The sequence below is a fragment of the Lonchura striata genome, chromosome 3, assembly GCF_050655825.1.
Source record: "Lonchura striata isolate lonStrDom1 chromosome 3, ASM5065582v1, whole genome shotgun sequence".
Lineage (NCBI taxonomy): Eukaryota > Metazoa > Chordata > Aves > Passeriformes > Estrildidae > Lonchura > Lonchura striata.
Window position 1 is genome coordinate 98,864,797 of NC_140705.1, and position 22,303 is coordinate 98,887,099.

At 38.9% G+C, this 22,303-nt stretch overlaps 1 long non-coding RNA gene across 2 annotated transcripts; it reads left to right on the forward strand.

Annotated features, from left to right (window-relative positions):
* The first annotated feature begins 213 nt into the window (after positions 1 to 213).
* On the forward strand, positions 214 to 18,875 carry LOC146768034 (uncharacterized). 2 transcript variants are annotated; one of them, XR_014953999.1, is made up of 3 exons: positions 2,410 to 14,019; positions 16,642 to 16,788; positions 17,943 to 18,875. It is a non-coding gene; the product is annotated as an uncharacterized LOC146768034 (long non-coding RNA). The 2 variants fall into 2 exon arrangements; XR_014953998.1 differs by having other exon boundaries at positions 214 to 16,788.
* The last annotated feature ends 3,428 nt before the right edge of the window (positions 18,876 to 22,303 follow it).

Consider the following 22,303-nt stretch of genomic DNA (forward strand, 5'->3'; position numbering starts at 1 on the left):
TAAGCTGCACAATGGCTGTATTGCAATTGTCCAATTTAAATTTGTGCTTGAGGACTCATTCTGATACCAGTGTGCTCCAGATAATATTATGGAAGGTCTCCCTTATCAGAGACTAGTGAGATGATGCATATCAAAATGGAAAATTAGTATAGTCATTCACATAATTAAATCCACTAATCCAATCATAATGGCACAACTGCTACATCCTGTTACTGTCTGGAAAACAGGATGTGTATCCCATGAGGCAGTCACAGAGGGCAATATTTTAAAATAAATTCCATCACTATGTATGTTAGAATGCTTAATTATGAGCAACCTTATATTCTAAATGTCACATTTTATCTCAGGAAATTAAAGGAGACAAGTTTTTAAAAAGCAAAGGAAGGAAAAGTTTTTCACCAATTAGTTCCATTTAACTTAAAGTCTTTTAAAATATAAAATCTCTGCTAATAAATATTTTACTTAATCAGTTTTGAAGCGTTCCATTACATTTGTTTATTATTTAAGACAAATTCCGCTGCATTTGAGCCCCAAAGAAATTATGGATAGCATGGTGGAAGCTGCTAGAAATGGTACTAAACCAATGCCACACACACTACAACATCTTGCCGTGACAGAATTGCTCTGATACCATGCTTTCAGGTTTAAATTTCCAAAGTGAGGATCCTGGGCACTGTTTCTGTGTGGCTTTTCCATAGTCTATGAAGCTATTTCAGCCACAGAATTTTTCTTGTATTCAGCCCCTTCTTAGAGTTGTCTCACTGCTTCTGGGTCCCCCCAATGCTCATGTCATCTTTCCCTTCTTTTGGGCAGCTCTGCAAAGGGTGTTTGATTAGCCCAGATCACTGGCTCACTTCACTGCCCATGCCACCAACTGGGATGAAATCCTACTACAACCATGAGTGTGTAACCCTCACAAGGAGTCAGGGAGAGTTACTACCTGTTTGTTGTGTTTTAGATCTTCAGGTGGCTCTCAGGCTCCACGAAGGGCAGCTTTCTCTCCTCGGACACACTTGTGCTCTGCACAAAATTGATTCCCACTTTCCCACTCCTGCCTGTTATAAACAAAAACTGATCAGATGAAGGACAGCATCCAATACCTCTCACACCTGAGAGTGATTTTCTTGCTCCTGCTCCAGGTCTGCTCTGCACACCTCTGGCTTTCATTCAGTCTGGAAAGAGTCGGGACAATGGTGGCCAATGGCTCCTACCGTTACCATTAGCATTTGGAATATCAACAATGTGATCATTAAGGGATAGGGAAGGAGGAAAATTATACATAATAGAGAGAACCACTAATGGGATTCTTTTTTAGGTGTGACTCTTTGGGTTAGGATATTTGATCCCAATATCAATAGTTTCTCTCTCTCCAGGGCAAAAATTTAACACTTTTGCTTTCTAAGCTAGTCATTGTTTATAATAATATGCATAGTCTTTATTACAATAATTTTTTCAACATTTTATGAAGTGTGCTTATTAAATGAAATGGTAAGTCTGTCACTGGCAAGTCTCTTGTGCACTTTTTTTTTTCATATTTCCTTTCTTTTGGCAGGTCCATGAAAACGGAGTAAGTTTCTGTGGGCTGTGCATGCTTTTCCACCCTTTTTCAGGATTTGTCACATCTCCTGGAAGGCCTTATAACTCACAAAACATGATTTTATATCCCAGCAATTTGCCAAGTCTTGTCAAATCCTAACATTTTTGTTGGCAACTATTTCCATCTCTCGGCTGAAAGGGAGTAACTTAGATCATCCAGTCACAACACTGTTCTTTGGATACTTTTTTATGGTCAGTGTTAATTTTGATACATGATTTAATCTCTGTTTGTGAGGGGCTGCCCATTATATTTCATGTCATCACTCAGTGAATTTTTTGCAAAATGGACACGCTGCTTCATCAGCTGATTTTCCCTTTTTACATGTCTGCGCTTGCAGTCCCATTTGTCTCTGAAAAAAAGAAGAGCTGAGAAAAAAATTTAAATAGAGGAGTTCTTTTTACTTCCTTCAGGAATGGTTCCTTTGTTAGGGACAGCTGTTGATAACATACTGTAAGGGAGACTACACAATGAGCTGATGCTCTATTTACTTTTTTGGAAGATGCTTTTTCATCCTATTTGTTTTTAACTCATCCCCTTCACCTTAGTGCAGAAACAACAAAGCTTCAGGTCTTGGGATGTGGAATAAGAGTAATTTAAATCTTTAGGATATGAATAAACTAAAATACAAATTATTCATTGTAGCTTGTTCAAAGAGCTCTAAATGAGAGACTTTTGGATTGTTTAAAATGCCTTACTAATAAAATAATGCTCATCTTTTGCACTGAACACAATTAGTGGTGAAAAAACCAAGAGGATATGGGATTTCCTCAGGTAGGATTTGTGAAGATGATATTTATTGGTTTTGGTTACTAGCTCCAAGAGAAGTGAGAAATGTTAATAATAAGCAGTGCAACAGATGTTAGATTGCTACATCTAGTCCTGCCATATGCTCTTTGTTATGAGTCATTCTGGATGCCATCTATCCCTGTACCAGTGCTCACTGGAAGCATCAATCTGTAGCAGGAAGGGTGAAGGGAGGCATATGCACAGCACAGCTGGAGGGGTCTGCCCATCTCCTCAGCCTCCTCAGGAGGGGGGATGCGAGAGCCTGGCTGCGTTTACATTTAGCACCATCTATACATGACCTAAGCCACGCCGAGTCCCGCTTAATTGGTACACAGCAAATGAGGAATCCACTCCTGGCAGTTATTTTTAGTCCATTCCTTATGACATCTCGGGATAGCAGGAGAGTCTGACCTCCCTCTGAAATGAAGCACTCCTTGCCCTTTAACACAGTGTTGCTTAAATTCACTTCAAGCATGAATGTATTCAACAGCCTCCATCCGTGTCAGATTTTCAAGGGGAAATTAGGATGGTACATAGTCACACTTAGTCATACAAGGAACCCATGGTTAAATTCATACCCCAGATGGACTCTGTCCTTTTTTCTTCCTGTTTGAAAGCAAACACCCTGCCTTCTCATGCACTAGTTCAGTCTTGTATATCAGTAGTGGGGGAGAGGAACAGATGCCAGAGGAGCTGGAAGGGCAGGCTTCTGCTACCACTGACGAGAATCAGCTCAGGAGATCATGGGTAAGAAATTTTCTGGAAGATACCCAGGAGTTTTTCTTTCAGTTTGAGGAAAACCTCACTAGCTGTTAAAACACAAGCTATGCACTTTAAAAGTGGGACTTATTTTAGCAACAAAGCCCTGCCTGATAACTGCAAGCATTGGTCTGCCTTCATGCCTCTCTGTCTCTCTCTTTTTTCCATAAAATTCCTTCAGCATGCACCAAGAAACAAAAAAACCCAAAGGTTTCTAGCTGCTTGGTGAGAATTTGTAATTGAGATATTCATCGTGTCAGAGCGAGCAAATTGGCAAATCCCCATGGACCTTTGCCACGCAAGGGCAGAGTTGGACAGGCACGCAGCGGGAGGCAGGCAGCCCCAGTGTCCCTGGGTCCCCAGGACTCCAGCACAAAAAGAAGGAAGCTGTTGTGAAACAGAGGGAAACGGGAAGCTATTTACTTTAACAAATTTCATGCTTTGCTCCAGAGACATGGCTGAAATTCTGATCTGCTTTTGAGGGAAAATTTCAAGATATTGCCATGATAGCTTAGTGAAGACCCAAATGGCTTTAGTTCCCTGACATGTATAAACACCAGTGAAAGTGAGTCACAACCTTTTTTTTTCTTTGGGGTGGCAAATCTAATTTTTACTGTGTTGCAACCTGCTGTGCTGGTTGCAGGGCATTGCAATCTGACCTCTCAAGGCGTTGAGTGGTTCTCTCAGCACCTACACATCATCATGGCCTTTGCTCTCAATCCTGTGCTGTGCTTGACTGGAAAAGGCCTCTGGTCTTCAAGCATAAGAATAAGACCATCATGTCAGAGGACTGGTATATATTGACCTACAGTCCTGGTTCTGGGCATGGTTCAGAACGATACAGATTACCTGTGCACCTTCAGAAGCCAGAAATTTCTCAGTCCAGAGAAATATTTCTAATCAATTTAAGAGATTACATATTATAAGCGTGGTGATTATTTTTTTCCTTTCTAACAGATTAAGCTGCACCAAAATTTATATTAGGTTAGGGATTGTTACACTTCAACAATTCTCTGTGTGTGTATATTAGATTTGAAATGTTTATTTTGGTATATGATCCAGAGATTTCACCCTCTGCATCCCTCTCTCACTGTGCTGAAGCCAAACAATGAAACTTGTTCTTTTAAAGTCACAATCTCCTTAGTGTTTTTTGCAGCATGCATTTGTAATAGAGGGACATCAGTCTCCTAAACAGTCAGCTTGGTATTTTCACAGGCACCAAACGGGGTATTTTTCAATGAGCGGTACATCTGCAAAAGACCCTTTCATCAGAAAATGCCTGTCTGTTAAAACAAGAGGGTTTTTTCTTACAAATAAGTACCATTTGGAGGTAATGTTTACCATTGTCATGTGTCCAATATGCTTTTTTTTTTTTAATGACTATATAATAGCAAATGCACATGGCTTTATTACTGTAAATTATACTGACATTTGGACAAGTTATTACAAATATGAAACCCAAAGGTAAAAGCTCATCTGGATGATTATGTATGGATGTACTCACACACTGCACTTTTGGTTCTCATTTTGGCAACCATAAGCTGGATAGTTAATCCGGATATTTCCCACTCTGGCACTGGGACATGTTCCCCCTTTGTGGCAATAGCAGATATGGAATTTTACAAGTCTGCTCTGTCTATCACTGATGGGCTTCACCTTTTACCTCCAAGAGCCTTATTTCCCATCCAGAATTTACAGGTTCAGAGACTGCAGGCGAACTAGCCAGAGGTGTTCCCATATGGGCCCAAAACCCATAATAAAAAAGCCAAGTAAAGGATTATGATTTTATCCTTCCATGCCATAATTCTTCTACCATCTTTACTGGATATCAATATATCTTTCCAGTTTTTTGTGATAATTGGTGAATCAAAATAATTCCCAGTGAAAAATGTACTATTTCCCAGAGACAGTGGTGCATTTAAGAATATTTTTATGGTAGAGGTTTTGGTGTGTCATCTTTGAAAATATGGGCAAATGGATTATCTTTTTGGTCCAACAAAAACAGCCACAGGAAAAAAAAGGATGCAAAATTCAGGGTGTTGCAAGTTCACTCTCAGAGCTAAGCTGTGGTCTCTCTATTTTGCTATTGCCAAGAATGCATGCCAAGTCATTGAGGTTGACCACGTTTTATTACCTCTGTTTTTGCTATTCTACCTTATTCCTGAGACAAGTGGGAAAATTGTGTCTGAAAACTGTCTTTAAACCCTGGACTTCTAGATTGGACATCTTTAATGAATACTGGACGTGTTCCACTGCTGTGCACTGCTGTCTGGATCTCGGCTTATTAGATACTGTTTTGAAATCCATAATTATAACCAGGTTTGCAATGGGTCACATGCCTTTGTTTACAAAAATTTCTGTCATCCTGGTATAGCTGCTATTTCAGAGGAAATCAACTGATTTGAAACTAGCATTTGAATACTTTTAGCTTTACTTGTTTTGGCCTTCCTTACCTAAGGTGTGAAAAATGGCAATTTCTGTATTTCTGGGAAATTAATTTTCAATGTTGACTTTGGGCCAGTAACCTGAAGTGCTAACATAGTCCATATGTCTGACTAGTGAAGGTTGAGTGAAAAGTATGAAAGTTCTAGCAAAAGTCCATTTTTCCTGCTCCTTTGGTAAATTGCAGATTCCATTATAGTGACGATAATTCACAGTTATTCCAGTCGGAGCACTGATCCCCAGTGAAGCTGGGATGAAGGTAAAACGCATGGAATTTTTTCTCTATAGGTGCTGCTTTTCATGCTGAGCAAAAGCTCAGTATTTATAATTTGTTCTCCTGTAGGATTTGCCGTCTTTCCACCCTTCTCTTAAGACTGCAATTCCCGCCTCATATTTTCTTTTTAAACTCTCTCTCATTTTAATATACATTTTATATTTTCTTTCAATAAATGCTGTCATGCAGCTCTTCTACTTCCTTTATTGAGAAAACACTCATATGATGGTGGAAAAAATTGAGAGGGAGGGAGAAACAGAGAAAGGAAACAGAAATCATAACCAAAGAGTTCGCACCGATTATTGAAATAGTCAGTGCTCCCTTGGGCTGAGAGAAAGGGAAAGGCACTTTTACAGTGTCTTGGAATATTTTTCTTCTGCACCATTCTGACTTTTCAGCACATATTCATGCTACAGCAAGAGAGAAGGAAAGAAAACAAAAAGGATTCAGAGGTTTTACAGTAAGTTTTTTTCATTATCTTTCATAGTGACACTTGCTAGTAAAAAATCCCAGGGAATGTTAATGTTGAGTTTTTTAAGCTATAATTTTAAATACTTTCTGTGTAAAAATTATTTAGCAAGCACATTATTTAGTATTAATATTTTCTCCTCTTCTGCAAAAATTTTGTATCTTAAGTCACAGTGACACTTTAAATGTAAAGTAATTTCAATATTTAGTACCATGTTATTACTAGTGGAAAATATTTATGTATTTTTAGAAGACTTCAGTAAACCTCAGGTCTGCTCTTCAGTGAGGTATTTAAAGACAGAAAAGAAACAAATAAAGACAGTGAAAGATTCCAGTCAAGAGCTTCTGTACAGTCAGGAGGGACTTCGTGCAAATATGGAGCGTTTCGCTGTGCTGAAACACTAATTCTAATCAGAGAACTGCAATATTTTAAGAAATTCTGCCTCTCAGAGACTGCTTTTTAATTTTTTTTAATTACTGAAATTCAGATTAAATTGAAATCAGTCTTAGGATTCATATTTGTTTCACTAGCCTTTGAATCTTGTCAAAACAAGTCACTAACAAAAGCTCTTTCAGATTTCAGAAAACACAAAGTGTTGGTGCTATCGCAGTGGTGGCTGCAGAGGTGATCTGTGGACAATTGGCAGGGCAGAATCAGGTCCAAAGGTGCAGAGGGGAAGGATGCAGCAGTTTTCTCCTCCACAGCAAGATATTTTGTACTGCTTGAAAAATTGATTGTATTATTCTAACAGACTAAAATTATGCCATTTAAGACGTTGTTCAATATTCAGGTATAAGTAGCATTAAATTCCTGAGTTCCCTTTACCAAAAAAACCTGCAAAGGCTTCCCCATATGATTGCCAAATGACTGCTTGAATTTGCAGTTGTAGCATATTTCTCCTTTAAAACTGCTACCAATCTTCCATATACAAGCAATACCTACATATGGACATGTTTAGCAAATCAGAAAGAGTAGACTGATTGCTGGGAAATGTTTTGTTTCCAATTATTTGCTCCGTAAAATCTAGAATCCCAGATAAACAGAGTAGCAAAATCCCAGTGGTTTATCTGTAAGTATACACTGACTTAGAAATGCTATTAAAATTGCTTGTTTTGAAAACCCCTAGCAGAGAAAGCGAAAGCAAAAATCTCTTCATATTGATCTACTTTAGGGATGCATTTAAGCATTTCAGGGTGGAGTGCCATGGCCAGTAAAATATTTAGGGCCGCTTCCATCTTTACCCTACATTTTACCTCGGTTTCTTTTATCCTCTTTTCCATTAAATGAACCTGATTTTTTGTCCTGGCTATATACCTTTTTCATGTCCAATACATATGGAAATTGCTAAATCAGCTCCTGACACACTAGCCAATTCTAACGGGGGAGGCTGAGAGTACACCATTACTTATTTCTAATGTGTTTCTTAATTTGAAACTTGTCATTTTCTGTTATGATGCTGACTCAGCAGTAAGTTTATTTCCAGAATTACTAAAATAACTTTCCTCTCGAAGTAACAAGGGACCCATGACTCACTGGTAGAGAACAGCGAAACAGAAAGAGGCCTTTTTCCATCTTTTAATATTAAAAAATAAACTGGAAGGAGTTTATAAAACAGTCTTAGGGAATTTTTGCTGCATAAAAAAGTAGCAGTAGATCTCATTTCACAGACAGATTGAACACAACCATATTTAATTTGAGTTGCATTTAAATATATAGCTTGCATTATTTTACACATGTTGCAAAACAAGATTTAGAGGGATCACTTTTGATTTGCTGATACCTACTTCACATATGTCAGAATCAATCACTTTTTCAGATAGATCGTTTTTTACTCATATGCTGCAGTAAAGTGGCATTTTGTACCTGTAAACTTTCCTTTGGTTCCCAGCATTTAATGACTTCTTTTTCCGATCCCCAAGCTTTTGGGATCATTCATGTGCTATGTACAGGGTTCGGAGATTAAAAAATACAAGAGCAAAATTTAACTCAAAAGGATATTTTTCAGGGGGGTGCTTTTCCATCTTTTGCTGAAAATAGATTATCTCCCTCTCCCTCTTCCTCATCATCAACAACATTTTAGTAAAGAGCAGCAGAATGCATGTTACTCATCAGCTAATAAATCAGCACAAGAGCTTTGCTAAGGTAGTGATATATGGATCAGCTTTTGTACAGATTTGAACAGGTATAAGCACATACACAGTTTGTATGCATAAAAGCAAATTTGTAAGCTGTCTTAAAAAAGGACTGTTTGTTTCCTGCTATCGTGGTTCTCAGCTAAGAATTTTCTAGTCACCTCAAACCCTTTCTGAACCAAGGGGAAAGCTGGAAAGAGACTGTCTCTCTTAACAGGAATAAAATTCTGTGGAACATCGACTGCTCCAGCAACTTTTCATAGAAAGACAGAAGCTGTTATTCTGAGCCAGAAGAAGATAGACTTTGCTTTTTAGATATCACCATCATCTCTCATATATGATACCCCGATTACAATGATGGATCAGCTCCTTATTCTATGACCACTTTAAAGTTACTGGAGCTCTCTGACATCTGTGGCATGGCACACTGAGGACACATGCTCTCCTTGAGCTCAGATTGGAGTGAGAGATTTGGACTTTGTGGCTTCAGCCTTTGCTCTCAATCACACACTGTTCTTTCCTGGGAGGTCCCGGAGAAGTGGCTGCTCTCAGGACTGGCCTGTTCAGTATGCACACGAAGCCCCTCAGCAACTTGGAACAGGAAAAAGACATAAATGATCCTTCTCATTCTCTCCTCCAAATAACTTTCTCCTTGCAGGATGCAACTAGAGACACAAGAGGCTGAAGTTTGAGGAGAGAAAACCTACTGAGAAGTTCAGAGCTTCCTGATCTGACATCCCTTCTCCCTGACTCCTTGCAGATTATTGCTCTGCTTATGCTCCAAGTGTGTCTGAACACCAAAACAATGTTCCCACCCAGTAACATTTAAATTTTTCTCTTGGCAGATATGAATTCTAGATTTTTGGAAGACCAAAAATAGCAATTGTTCAAAGATCCTCTTAGTTTATGCAGTTTCTCCTCACTAAGACTGTGGTCCCTATTCTTTAGTGACTTAATGAATATCATCCCACTTGAAGGTTTGGGGTCCCATACTAAGCCTGCTAATCAATTTTCCCAAGCTACTCTCTGATTTTTTCAGCCTGCTTTTGCAAGAGCTTTGTCATGGCGTTCCATAGTACCACTCATCTGGAATATTTCCAAATTTAGCAGGTAAGGCCCTCAATCTGAAAAGACCTCTATATCCCTATGGCACTCTTCACACTCAGAATGAAATGTAGGCTTCAACTTTGGTTTTGCCACTAACATGTTATGTGATGTAAGGCAAAATAATGAATCCTGCCATAGGATTGTTGGGTTCTTTTTACAAATATGCTTTCCTACTCCAGTTTTATGTTACTAAGCCTATAAGATTTTAGTGTCAAGAAAGAGGAGTTTTACTGGGCATACACATAGAAGAAAATGTTCTGATTTGCAGCACCTATTATAATAATCTGAATAAAAATACATCACTGTGTCCATTTTTACGTTTATCATCTGCACATTTTCCACACAGATTTTTATATTATACATTCACACAGTGTTATTTGCCACCACCTTTCCATTTTGACAGTGTTTATACACTTAAACAATACATTTTAAAAAAAAGTTCAAAAATAAAACAGTTAGACATTTGCTGTTATCCCAGGGTATTGTGTTCATTTCCTAGTAAGTGCCTCTAGTGCACTGGGGTCCCTAATCAATGTAAATATTGTTTAAGATGAACATTGCAGTGGGCATACCATGGAGCCAGACCACCAGCAGAGCATTAAACAGGGACAGATGTGAATGCCAGGATAAAAATGAAGACATTCCTGAAGTGTAAGTATGTTACTTATAATATATCTGTTTATAGGAAATTGTAATGGAAAAAAACAAAACCAAAGCTTCTGGAAAATAAGAACATGAGTTAAAATCATTGTGTTGAGACTTTTTTTTTCCCCCCTAAAATAGCAAACTGAAAAGATGTGATATTCTGGTATCTTGAACTATGAATATCTTCTAGCTTTAATCTTCCATGAATGTTTTTAATTAATTTACAAAGGTATAACCATTTTGGTGATTATCTGTACTGGACAAAATGGCATGGTTTTATTTTATACACATGGCTTTCTCTCAGAAGTAGTATCTTTTATAAGATTAGAGGATCTAATTAGGATAATAGACATAGGGTTTCATGCTGTCTCAGTCATTCAAGGAGAAGCAACTAGAGAGAGAAACCTCCTCTTATAATTTATGATGATCATCTGATTCCTACTTCTTGCTTAGCAGTAGATTCATGCTGATTAATTCACTAGCCCTCAATTTCCATGAGCAATTATACAGCAGATTTCCTACTGATATTTAAACACATTTGTTCCTTGCTGGATTTGTAGTCAGGTTGTTCTCTATGCTGCCTAATTTAGAGATTATTGGTGACATTTGTGGAGCCCACTTCACACTAACTATTCATGGTACTTGTATGTGTGCTGCCTGTTCCTGCAAGGGCAGGGGAGATGGCAGTGCCTACTGCTCTGGAGCTGGTATGGCACAGGCTGACCTGCATGGAGCCAGGAAGGGCAGGTGGGCAGGATGGGGATCCCTTTTGGTTAAATAGGCAGGGCTGGGGATCCCCACTGGAAGAGGGCAGAGCCAGGGAGAGCAGCCTCCTAGGGGAAGGAAGGAGGGGAGACATCTCAGCTGATGTGGTGATGTGACCAAAACATATTTTCAGAGTGCTCTGTTCTCAATAGCATCTAGAGCTGGAAGATCTCAGCCCCTACCTGCCACAGAGAGTTGAAACATCTATGAAGAGGGAGTATCTTAAAAGTCCTTGTCCCAAAAGCTGGAGCTTTGATCTTTATGATGGTGAATGCAACAGATGATTTTAAAGCAAGCCACAATGTTTGATAGCAGCATGGGTATCAGGTTGTCATTACTACAGAGTCCTTAGTAGGAGTCTTATTTAGCTTCAATATTGATTTCTTTAATAGTGATGGCAGAGAATCTGGTGGAACTAGCATATTGGATTATTGTCTAAGCCAACAAAGATTTAGAACTGAGTTGATTAAGCAGGACAGTTTGAGACAGGTCAGCAAAATTTATAATTAATTGTTTTCCATTTTGCAGCAAAGTCAACAATAGCAGCCTTCTAAAATGTGATTAGCACAAACACTATTATTGTTTGAGACAGTTTATCAAATATAATTATTTCCATATGAGATCTAGAACGTTGCTTTTTTACATTCTTGATTGCATAATTGAAAGCAGCAGCTTTATCTTTCTTCTACCTTTGGTGGAAGTCATTCAACAAATAGTACCAACTGTATTCCAGCTGAATAGAAATATTCCAGCTGAATAGAAATGTCTGCTGCAAAAGGCACTGCGTTTCACTGGCTCTTGCCAGTGCAAGAATACTCTGCACCTAACCAAGACATTACCTTCACTTTTAAGAAAACATCTGAAAGTATGCAGAGTGCATGTCAATACTGAAAGAACTATGTAGGCTGCAGAAAAATCACTTTATGCCTGAGTTGTCCTCTGTTCTGTATCACCCTGCTGGGTGGTTATTCATGTGAAGTAGAGGGTTTAATATTAAGAGCAGTCACTGCGCTAAAAGGAAAAATATGTTTACTGTTTTCAGAATTTATCTTGCATTTGCTCAAGAGCCTACACTGACTAATATGGCTTGTTCTACCAAAATTTAGAGAAAGGACTGAACCCTAAAAATGGCTCACTGTTAGAAAAAACACCCTATTCCTGTAAAATGGATACTTGTGATTGCATGTGAATATTTCCGTGACTACAGAGGATATTGATTGATCCCTGTGGGACTACTCATCTGTATAAATGCTTGAAGGATCAAGTTCTAATTTTGCTCAATATCAGAGCTAATTGCTGTAGATACTATTGACAAAAAATGAAGGTGATCTCCTAGCTGTGGTTGTTGAGAATGTTCCGTGAATGTTTTTCGTGGGGTGATATATTACACGTTCACTTTTTTAAGTGTCCAAATATAGTCAGTAACTATTTATACAATTAAATTTAACTACTATGAAATATGTGTTACGATGCCAGTTTGAAACATATTCCTAATAGCTGGTTTTGTATATGATAGACCACCAGGAAGCTGTCATCAAAATAATGCTATGCCTTTTTATACATTCCCTAGGTCTCTTTTTTACTTAATAGACTGTTTAATAATACTGTAGTCAAAACTGAACAATAGAGATTAATTATTTGATGTCCGAATACTTCAAGGTAAAAATTAAACATTAATAACATTCCAGCTGGTGATAAACTATGGAAGCCTCTCAAGCACATAAAGGAGAGTTTCAAGAGCTGTTTTAGAAAATCAACACACATAGAGAACATGGGAAAGGAGAGTGTTGTGTAACACCTCACCAGGCAAGCTTTACCTTTTCAGGGGAAAGGTACTATGGAGGCAATACAAACATTAGGAAAAAAACCCCACAACTCAAAACAAAACAAAAACTTTAGGTTTGTTTTATCAAAGAGAAAAAACAGTTCTTCAGAGGTAAGAGAGATTCAAAAGTGATCTAACTATAAAGTAATAAATATGAGGGGAAAATTTACTTATTTTTTTCACATTTAGTGTTGCATGAGAAAATTTCTGTGTTGAAGACACCGCATGAAAGAGCAATGTCCTATTTTTCCTTAATGTTCTTGATTTACTGGGCTCATAAAATGTAATACCAGAAGCTCTTCTTAATATGGACTCATTCTTCTGCTAATGCACACAGGCTGTTTTTTGTCTTAGTGTCAATTCAAGAGAACTTCACTTGATGTGTTTGTAAAACAGTAGAAATGTTGCCTGCAAAAGGGAAAATAGCTGTGTAAGAGTTTACAGCATCAGTTGCGTAAATCAGCTCTCAGCTTGCGTTCGTTGTTTCAGGGTGACTCTTGGAAAACACATTCATAAGGAAAGAACGGGGAACCAGAGAAAGTCCTTTGCAAAAGCAGCCCTGTGCATGTGTGGGGAAAGTTCCAGGTCCTACAGAACTGCTGTAACTTCTGTTTTCAGCATCAGCAAAAGCCTAATTTCTCCTCTGTGACCAACTGCTCTGGCTCAGTGGGCATAAGCGGTGTGGGTAAGATTCCAGTCTCTCCCATCTGGCACACACCAGTCCAGCAACCAGCCTGTGTCCTACACCAGTCCTGGACTTTCTCATGCAACACTAAAAAGATGGTCCCCACTGTCCCCACGGACACCCTGAAACACAGCTAAGCACATTCCCATTCTCAGGAACCAACAGCAAATCCACTGAATTCCTTGGAGATGGGAACGGCTCATACTGTGGATGTTGGCGTTACAGCCACTTCCAGTAGGCAGCACGGGTACTCTGGCAGCAGAAGCCAGCTGATACACTAAACCATGCTAAAGTAGTGTTTAGAGAAATAGTAATTACTAACATCCTTTCTCAGTCAAGCCGACACTAACCAGGCCTACTGCTAGGTGTGTGTATATACACACTCGCACTCAATAGATAAATAGATACGTGCATATTCTCCAGGAAAAAAAATCTCTCTGGAAGGTGACGGGGTCTCACTTTAAATCAAGTACCTGACACTAATAAAAACAATGTATTCAGCCAGAAGATCTTGCACACCAACTGGCTACAAGGTAAGTCAATATAAAGCAACCCTTTCTTTTCTGCCCTCTCGGTTGCTTTTTTCTATATCATGAGCAGTCTTTGAATCTTCACAAGTGTTTGTAAACAGACACTTAAAAATGTAAGCCTTTTCTTTTCTTTAACTTTTTTTCTTTAAATTAATTTTATCAAAAGAAATTTGGCAGGAATTTCATATGTTCCTTGGTTTTAAAATTACTCGAAGTACTGACAACTTTAAGACTCTCTATCTTCCTCCCTTTTTATAAGGGATTTTGCTATTCAGACTGTTTTGTCTGATTTTTTAAAAATATTTACAGGTAGGAGGTAAAGCTGTCAAAAGTATCCACAAGAATTGGGAGATTACTGAAGTGATTAAGGTGTCAAAGAACATTTTGCAGAGAGAAAAAGTCTCATTAACTATTTAGATGTTTGAGAAATTTTATATAATGCTTCTACCTAATAAATTTCTCATGATTTTTGGAAGATTATAAAATAATTTACTATCTTTTCATAATAGATAAATGTTAAAATACCACTTGATGACTTGTTGAAGTAATCAAATAGTAATTTGGAAACAAAAATCTTGCTAGGCCATCTTATTGCTTTGTCGTTATTCTTATTAGTAGAAAAACCAAGTACTGGCAGTCAATATAAATAATGCACAAACAACTTGTTGATATCTAACTTAGAAATATCTTCCATAGAATTATATAGCTAATATTTGTTGTATTTTTCTGGCAGCATTTGTTAGAATATTGATTTCTGGAGATGAAAAACAGTGAATGATTTTACAGAGACAGAATTAATTAAAAAACATATCTGACTGTATATTTCTTGTTTTCTGTGAACTAGATTTTACTCTCACTCAATATTTAATCCTGTAAGACACTGAACAGCCAAACTTCATTTCAGCAAAATACTTTCCTGCAGATTTCACTTTTATCCTATCAATTTTACTGAAACCACACATACCAATGTTGGAGAGAAATTTCAGCAGAGCTACACATGAAAAACAAGAAACTGAGTATTCACTTCAATTTGCTCAGAGAAGATTAAGAGCCCTGCTTAATAATTAACAACTGAATTAATTCCGTTCAAAAGCCAGTTTAAAAAGAGCTAGGAAGAAGTCTTTCCCTCGCATCTTTCTTTGGATGTTTCTTTGTGTTTCCAGTAACATTTTTAGGATTTATTCCTGTAAATATTTTTCTACATGAGTAATTTAATTCCTCTGATAAATACTATTGAATTCACAAGGGCTGGATTCAAAAGCAAAGCTACTTATCTGGGTAAATGCATCTAGGATGGGGCTGTTAGGCAGCTCCCCATGACAGTAGAGAAGAGAAAAATAGCCTTAGCCTGTGGGACTAAGGCCTGGAGGATTGGGCCCATAGCCAGTGACATTACAGTATTTTTTTTTAATAAGAAGGAAAACCCACGCATGAGTGAAACCATATGGAAAACTGAGTTAAGGTGAGGAGGTTTTAAGTAATGCTTATTTATCATTTTGAAAGAGAAAAAAAGTCCTGTTCCTGCCTATTTCGTTTTATACTTTAAATGTAGGGACTGATTCTTTTGCCAAAAATCCTCTCCTTGTCAGAGGGAAAGATATCTACTTAGACTGCAGCAGGATCAGGCCCTGAAAAGTCTTTACAAGCTTGTTGGCAAAACTTGTTCCCTTCCACCCCTCTCCTGTTTTCTGTTTTTCCTATCCCTACACAGGAAGAAAATTAAAAGTTAAGCTAAAATACATTAACTAATATCAGTTTATTAATTGGAGAATTCAGCTTATCCTTTTTACCGTTCATCTGAAATTAATTAAGTGTGTAGAATTACAAGGTGGGTGTACCACAGGCAGCAGTCCAGGCTCAAGTTAATCAAAAGAGCACATGTTGAATGCATACAATTTAGTTAAGGTTAATCCAGTGAAGATGATCCCTCGCTGGTCCTAATTACTCTAGGTGATATATTGTGGAAGGGGAAAATAGGAAGGAAGGGAAATTTTGTCCTGCTGGCCTACCAGGATTTTCTAATTAAATTTAGTAGGCTATGCACAGGAGCAAATAGTTTCAATTTGAAGAGAAGACCACACTCCAAGGGTGCTTGTCTGAAATTAATATAAGGAACTTTGAGGTAACAGAGTTAAGTATCACACCTTAAAAATATTAAAGTTAAAGCTGGTCCTCATGCCTTTACAAGTTTCCAAGATTCTGGAAGCACTGTGTCTCTCTGAGCACTTCAAACCTGGAGTGTATTTTTTGTTGTAATTGTGATGTTACTATTTAGCTCTTGAGCAAAGGTACAACACACTAAACCAGGCCTACTCTGTTACTTCACTACTCTCACCAGAGCAGCACATAGCAGTAGGACAGAGCTAATTTGCAAATCTAAATATGTTGGTTTTGTATTAGCAAAATCTTTTTCATTTAAACTTTTTTTTTATTATGTCAATCCAAAAGAAAACAAAGGTGTTTTTAGCACTCTTTGACTTCATGTTCTATGCTCATTACCTTGTTAGGTTACTTTTTCTCCACATTTGTCCTTTGTTTCAGTTTTCAAGGAGTCTTATGAAAATACTTTTTTTTCTCTAGGTATATGCATACAAAATTTGTCAAATAATTTGCCCTGTTTTTCAGGTTGGTGATATATCTCTGCTCAAGTGGAGGTATCTGTTTCTGATTTATTAACATTTGATCCCCTGGTTTCCTGCCATTGATCAAGACTAATACTCAGCTCAGCTGATGAGTTTTATATGAAATCTGATATTACAGGAAGAAAGAAAAGTTAGTACAATTTTTAATATTTTTCTATTTCAAGGATTTTTCCAGGACCACAGCATGCACACAAGGCAGCTAACAATATTGGGCAGAATGTGTTATACACATACATATATACAGACATACCGTTTCCCTGGGATAAAAATTTTTGGAAGTAAAGCAAGTATTTATCAATAGAACAGATGTTTGCTTGGTGTCATTCATATCCTGTAAACTGTATATACATTTACACCATACCGCCAAAACATGGTTTCACCCTACTACTGACCGTCTGTCTGCCATTCAATCTCCAGTTAAGGCACGGTCAATAAGGTCAAATCTTTGGCAACATCTGTATTTGATCAGTTCACACAAAATAGGAGCCTTCCTAATGCCTGACTACCCTGAAGTATTTTAAGAGGCAGCATATTACAATAGTTGATTCACCGCTGCTGCAGACTCTGCACTTGGAAGATTTTTGCCTCCTCTGAGGAACTGAAATGTGAAGATTAAAATCCTTTCTAGCAAAATAAATCTCTGAAATGAGCAGGTTTAGCTGTGAAATAGCTTCTAGACTGACAAGAAGCGTTTAGCAGTTTCTCTCCCCAAGTCCCTGTTCTCTTGGTGTAGGGATTTAGGTTTGTGATATTTTATATTTTAACCCTGTTCTGCACACAGATTATGTTTAAAGCATGTCTAGGTTGTTGCAAAGATGAGAAGTAAAGTCAGCGGAAAAAACTCTCCGCACTTACTTCAAAAACCAACAGTGAGGATTTATGCAGCCAATTGTTTCCTGTTGGTGTTTCTGTGCTCAGCACAGGCAGTACTTCCAGCAAGTGAATCAACTTTCTTTAAGATGAGTGAATGCAAATTCTTCCCTTTAAGAAAGCAAAATATTCTGTGTGGAATCATGGCCACACTGAAGGTGATGGAAAATACTCTGGCAAAATTGAGTGAGACAGGATTTAACCTGATGCTACCACTGCAGTAGTTCAATGCTGTGAGCTACCTGAAAGTACAAGGTTAGAAATTTGATTCTAAGCACAGTCAGACTGGTGCCACTTTATGGATGTTCCTGGTTTTAGAGCAAATGAGAATAAAAACTGTCCTGTGGGAATGGGATCATGGGATTTGTTCTCTTTTTTCTTTCTTTTTTTATTTTTTTTTTATGTTTGCTTTAGGAACAAAACATTTGACTCTTGGGAAAAGCAAAAGCAGTGCCCTCTGATGCCTTCATGTATTATAAGACTTGGACCTGACTACCAATGATTATACACAGATAAATACTTCTACCAATGCTCCAATTGTACTGCTGGTCTTCCCAGTCACGTTCAACACTAAGGAAAGCCTGAACACTGAAATACTTTCTCTCTGCTGGGTGTTGGAAAAACTAGAATAGAGCAGCAAGAGTGCAGCAGCATCCCGCCACCAGCCACGGGGTTTTGTCTTTAAAACAGGACTGGACTGAGCAGTACCATGGGCAAGAGGTAACTGGTAGCTTCTTGGGACTCATCTGATGAGAGGATGGCTTTTTAAAATATTTTTATGATGGAGGTATTGTTTACAAAATATAGTGTTGAGAAATCAATGGCTTTGTTTGCACTTTTATTTCCAAAATAATTCATTTTTATTTACTTTCTGTTATGCTGAATTTTCAATAGAAACATTTGGCTGAAAGCATAGCAAGGAGCATGTGAACTAATTCTGTGAACAGAATTGGGATAAAATTTGAAAGCACCTTGAGACAGTGAAATGAATGCATTATGTGAATCTATTTTCTTTGCAATTTTAGCTCTCAAGAGCCCTGGAAACCTCAGAGGAAACTTGCCCTAAGTACATGTGTTTGATCTGGAACTGTTCACAAACAGCAAATTCAAAACCCTACTAAATACTGGGGGTTCTAGAATGGTTGATGTGAGCTGTGGACACACAGGATATGCAGCAGAAAACATAGTTCATTTCTTATCCCTCCCTTTAGTACTGCTTGTATAACACTCACATAGTTGTCTAGAACTTGTTGCAATGTATTACATTCACTTTAGGTTTCCCCACCCTATTGTTTTGTCCTGTAAAGCTGCCTTAATAGTTCTGTTTTAAGAATACAATGTTACATCTGTTCTGAATTTCTTTATTAGGAGTAACTCTACTATGCCCATGACTTTCAGTAGCACAGCGTTTTGATCCTTTAGAAGACAAGGGAGATGAAGCCTGAGATCCTCTTCTAATTAGTCAGAAAAAAACCCTAAAGGCTTACAAATATGTCGGGATTGTCTCTGAGAGCAAAGAAAATACAGAAAACTTTCTAAAGAAAAAAGTTTTCTTAACTTAGACTCCTACTGAAATATAAAATCAAAACTGTAATGAAAACTGAGAGAAAGCCTAATGTCAAATAAGCTGCAGAAAAAGCAACTGCCAACTAAGCCAACAGCAATCCAGAGTTTAACTTCACTAAAACTGGTGTCCAGTCCTGGTAAGGTTCAGCTGGTTGTTGTCTCTGCAACTGATTGCTGCATCAGGCTCCATCCAGGCCTCAGGGGACATCACCTCTGAGCTGGGAATGTGTGGAAACCAGATGACTCATCACACAAGGGATCTCCTTTGCAAAATATCCGAAAATCAGTATAGATTCAGTCTAAGAAAATAAGGAACTTTTCACAGTGTAAGGTTCATTGAAGTATTGGCAGATGGTGTTTCTGAGGTCTCTTTCTTCACATATTTTTAAATGGGCCTGATGGATTGGTTAAAAACTGACTTTAAAGGAAAGAGGTGCTGAAGAGGTACTAATGGAAGCTGGGAAAGGTACAATCTGACAGCTTGTGTCATACAGAGGATATTTCCTGGGTGTCTTCAATGCTTTCAATGAAGCACAGAGGGAGAGAAAATGTGCTGGACAATTGCAACAGCAAAGAAGTCGCAGTAGTACTACAATTCTATTTTCACAGTTCTCACTGTCAGGAGGAGCTGAGCACATCAATGAAAACAGAGGTAATAAATGTAGTAGTGACTAAAATGTAGTAGTGTAATTTAAAATATAGAGCTGGAAAATAACAACAGCATTCATGGGAAAATGTAACACAGTACACCCAGGGAAACGTAATTTGAAACACAGACATCCAAAGGGAGGGAGAATCCTAGAAAGCAGCAATGCTGGAGGAGACCTCAGGGTCAAATTAGACATGAATTTGCAATATGATCTAACAGCATGAGCAGCCAGTGCAGTTGTGCTGTACAGAGAGGGAACGTGAAGGTCGTTCTCCTTCCTGCCATGGCTCTGACCACACCAGGAGCTGGTCCCTGGTCACTGGGAAGGAATTGAAAACAAGGGAGAGTTAAGGAAGAGGAGAAGGTGGGCTGACACAGAGTGTCTGCAGGGAGAAATGCAATAAAAATACCCCCTCCTGGCTTTCTTAAGGCTCCAGGCACCAGGCAAGTACCTTTGCATTGGACCTATACCAGCTGGGGTGATGCAGTTTGCCTTCTCCCCGTGCTCAGGACTGTCCTGATGGGAGCCACGAGGTGTCTTGCTGCCAGAGGCACAGGAAGTCAGGAGCTTGGTGCCTCACTGCCCACCCTGGGACCTGCAGAACCCTGGGTGGCCTTGGCCAGGAGTGTAGGATGGGCCCCAAGGCACAGCAGGGAGCAAAGGCCTCCTGCCACACAGGAGCAGCGGGCTCAGGCCACGGGCAGCCCCACCACCCCAATATATGTGCAGTTTTTGTGTTACTGGAAGTTTTAAAATGTAACACCTGCACTGCCCCAGCAGGAGCTGGCAGCAGTAGGAAACTCTGGGAGCAAGGGGCCCAAGGCTGGCCCTGGACACCAGGGAGGTATCCCACTCCCAGCCCCACGCCATGGCTGAGATGCATTTCACTGATGAACACATTTCACTCTCCACATCATGATTGTGGGGAGCAGAAACCAGAATTCAAGGTTGCTCCCTTCCACAGTCCCCCAGTAATTGTTCTGTGAATAAATGGATGACAAAAGGTTTAAATGCTTGAGTGAACATGCAAACCCATCCTGCTCAGGACAGCTGTGTCTAAAATGGCTCATCAGTTTGCAGCTGTTGATAAATATTTGAAGCCATATTCTCTGGTCTGGTTGAATGACTATGGTGAAAGGCAGGTAGAGCTGGTTTTGGCTGGGAGAGAGTTAATTTTCTTCATAGTAGCAGGTATGGGACCATGTTTTGGATTTGTGCTGGAAACAGTGTTGTTACCAACCATCCAAAATAGATGTTTTGGTTACTGCTGAGCAGAGTTTACACAGAGCCAAGGCTATTCCTGCTCCTCATAACACCCCACCAGAAAGGAGACTGGAGGGACACAAGAAGCTGGGAGGGGACACCAGGACAGCTGACCCCAACTGACCAAAGGGATATTGCATACCATATATAGCATATAAAGCTATATACGGTATATATATATGTATAGGAAGGAGAGGGAAGAGAGGGAACATTCAGAGTGATGCCACTTGTCTTTCCAAGTGGCCATCAGAGCTGCACAGCTCCCTGCCAATGGGAAGTGGTGAATGAATTCCTTGTTTTGCTTTGCTTGCATGCATTTCTTTTGCTTTACCTATTCAAGCATCTTTCTCTCAACCCATGAGTTTTCTCAGATTTAGTCTTTCAGTTCCATCCATTCCCCTGCCATGGGGGTGTGAGTGGCTGTGTGGGGCTCAGCTGCTCTCTGGGTTTAAACCACGACCCAGGTGCCCTGGGAAAGCACGCACAGAGAACTGCCACATCATGCATGGAGAGCCACACTTACACCTCCCTTACTCTGCAGTGCCTCTGGAGTGTCTCTCCAGGCACTTCTTTGGTCTCCTAGTGGAGCTCAGAGAAATTTTCTGACTCCAGTTGGTCTTCCCAGATAGCTGCAGCAGCAGAAGCAGCTCTGTTATGCCCTGTCTCATTGCCTTCCTGCAGACAGGCTGGGGAGAGGGACAGCACATGTTCCATGGGAGCCACAAATATAGCTTGGAAGCTCAGGAGGAGAAACAGGGGACTGTCACGAGGGCAGGGTCATGGTTCTTGGCATCCTGCATGGGGAAAAAAAAAGCAGTTCTCAAATATATGTGGAGTTTTTGTGTTACTGGAAGTTTTAAAATGTCTGTTTTTCAAAATCATTCCATCAAGGAACTTAACTAGAATAAAGCCATTCAGTATTTTTAATCTGATCTTACTTCTTGCTTTCTGGTATCTCTATCAGTAATGGGCATTTGGCTATTATGCAGAAAAAAATTAAATTCAACAGAGAAAGCTATTTGCTAACTAAATCTGGTGTATGAAATTGCAAATGATGGTTTATAAAGTCAAAAATCCTTTTCTTCAATATGACCACAGAGGTCTGTAATGTAAGCTTAGACATGTACAATATAAATTCCTAATAGTATCTATCAAAAACTTGATGAGTGGCTGTTTGCATACATGGAGGCATAAATAATATCCATCAGAAACCACTGAGTTTGACAGAATTCCAAAGGAGGCTACATATTTTAGGTCACTGGAGTCTGGTGAAGAGAATTAATTGTGGACTGACTT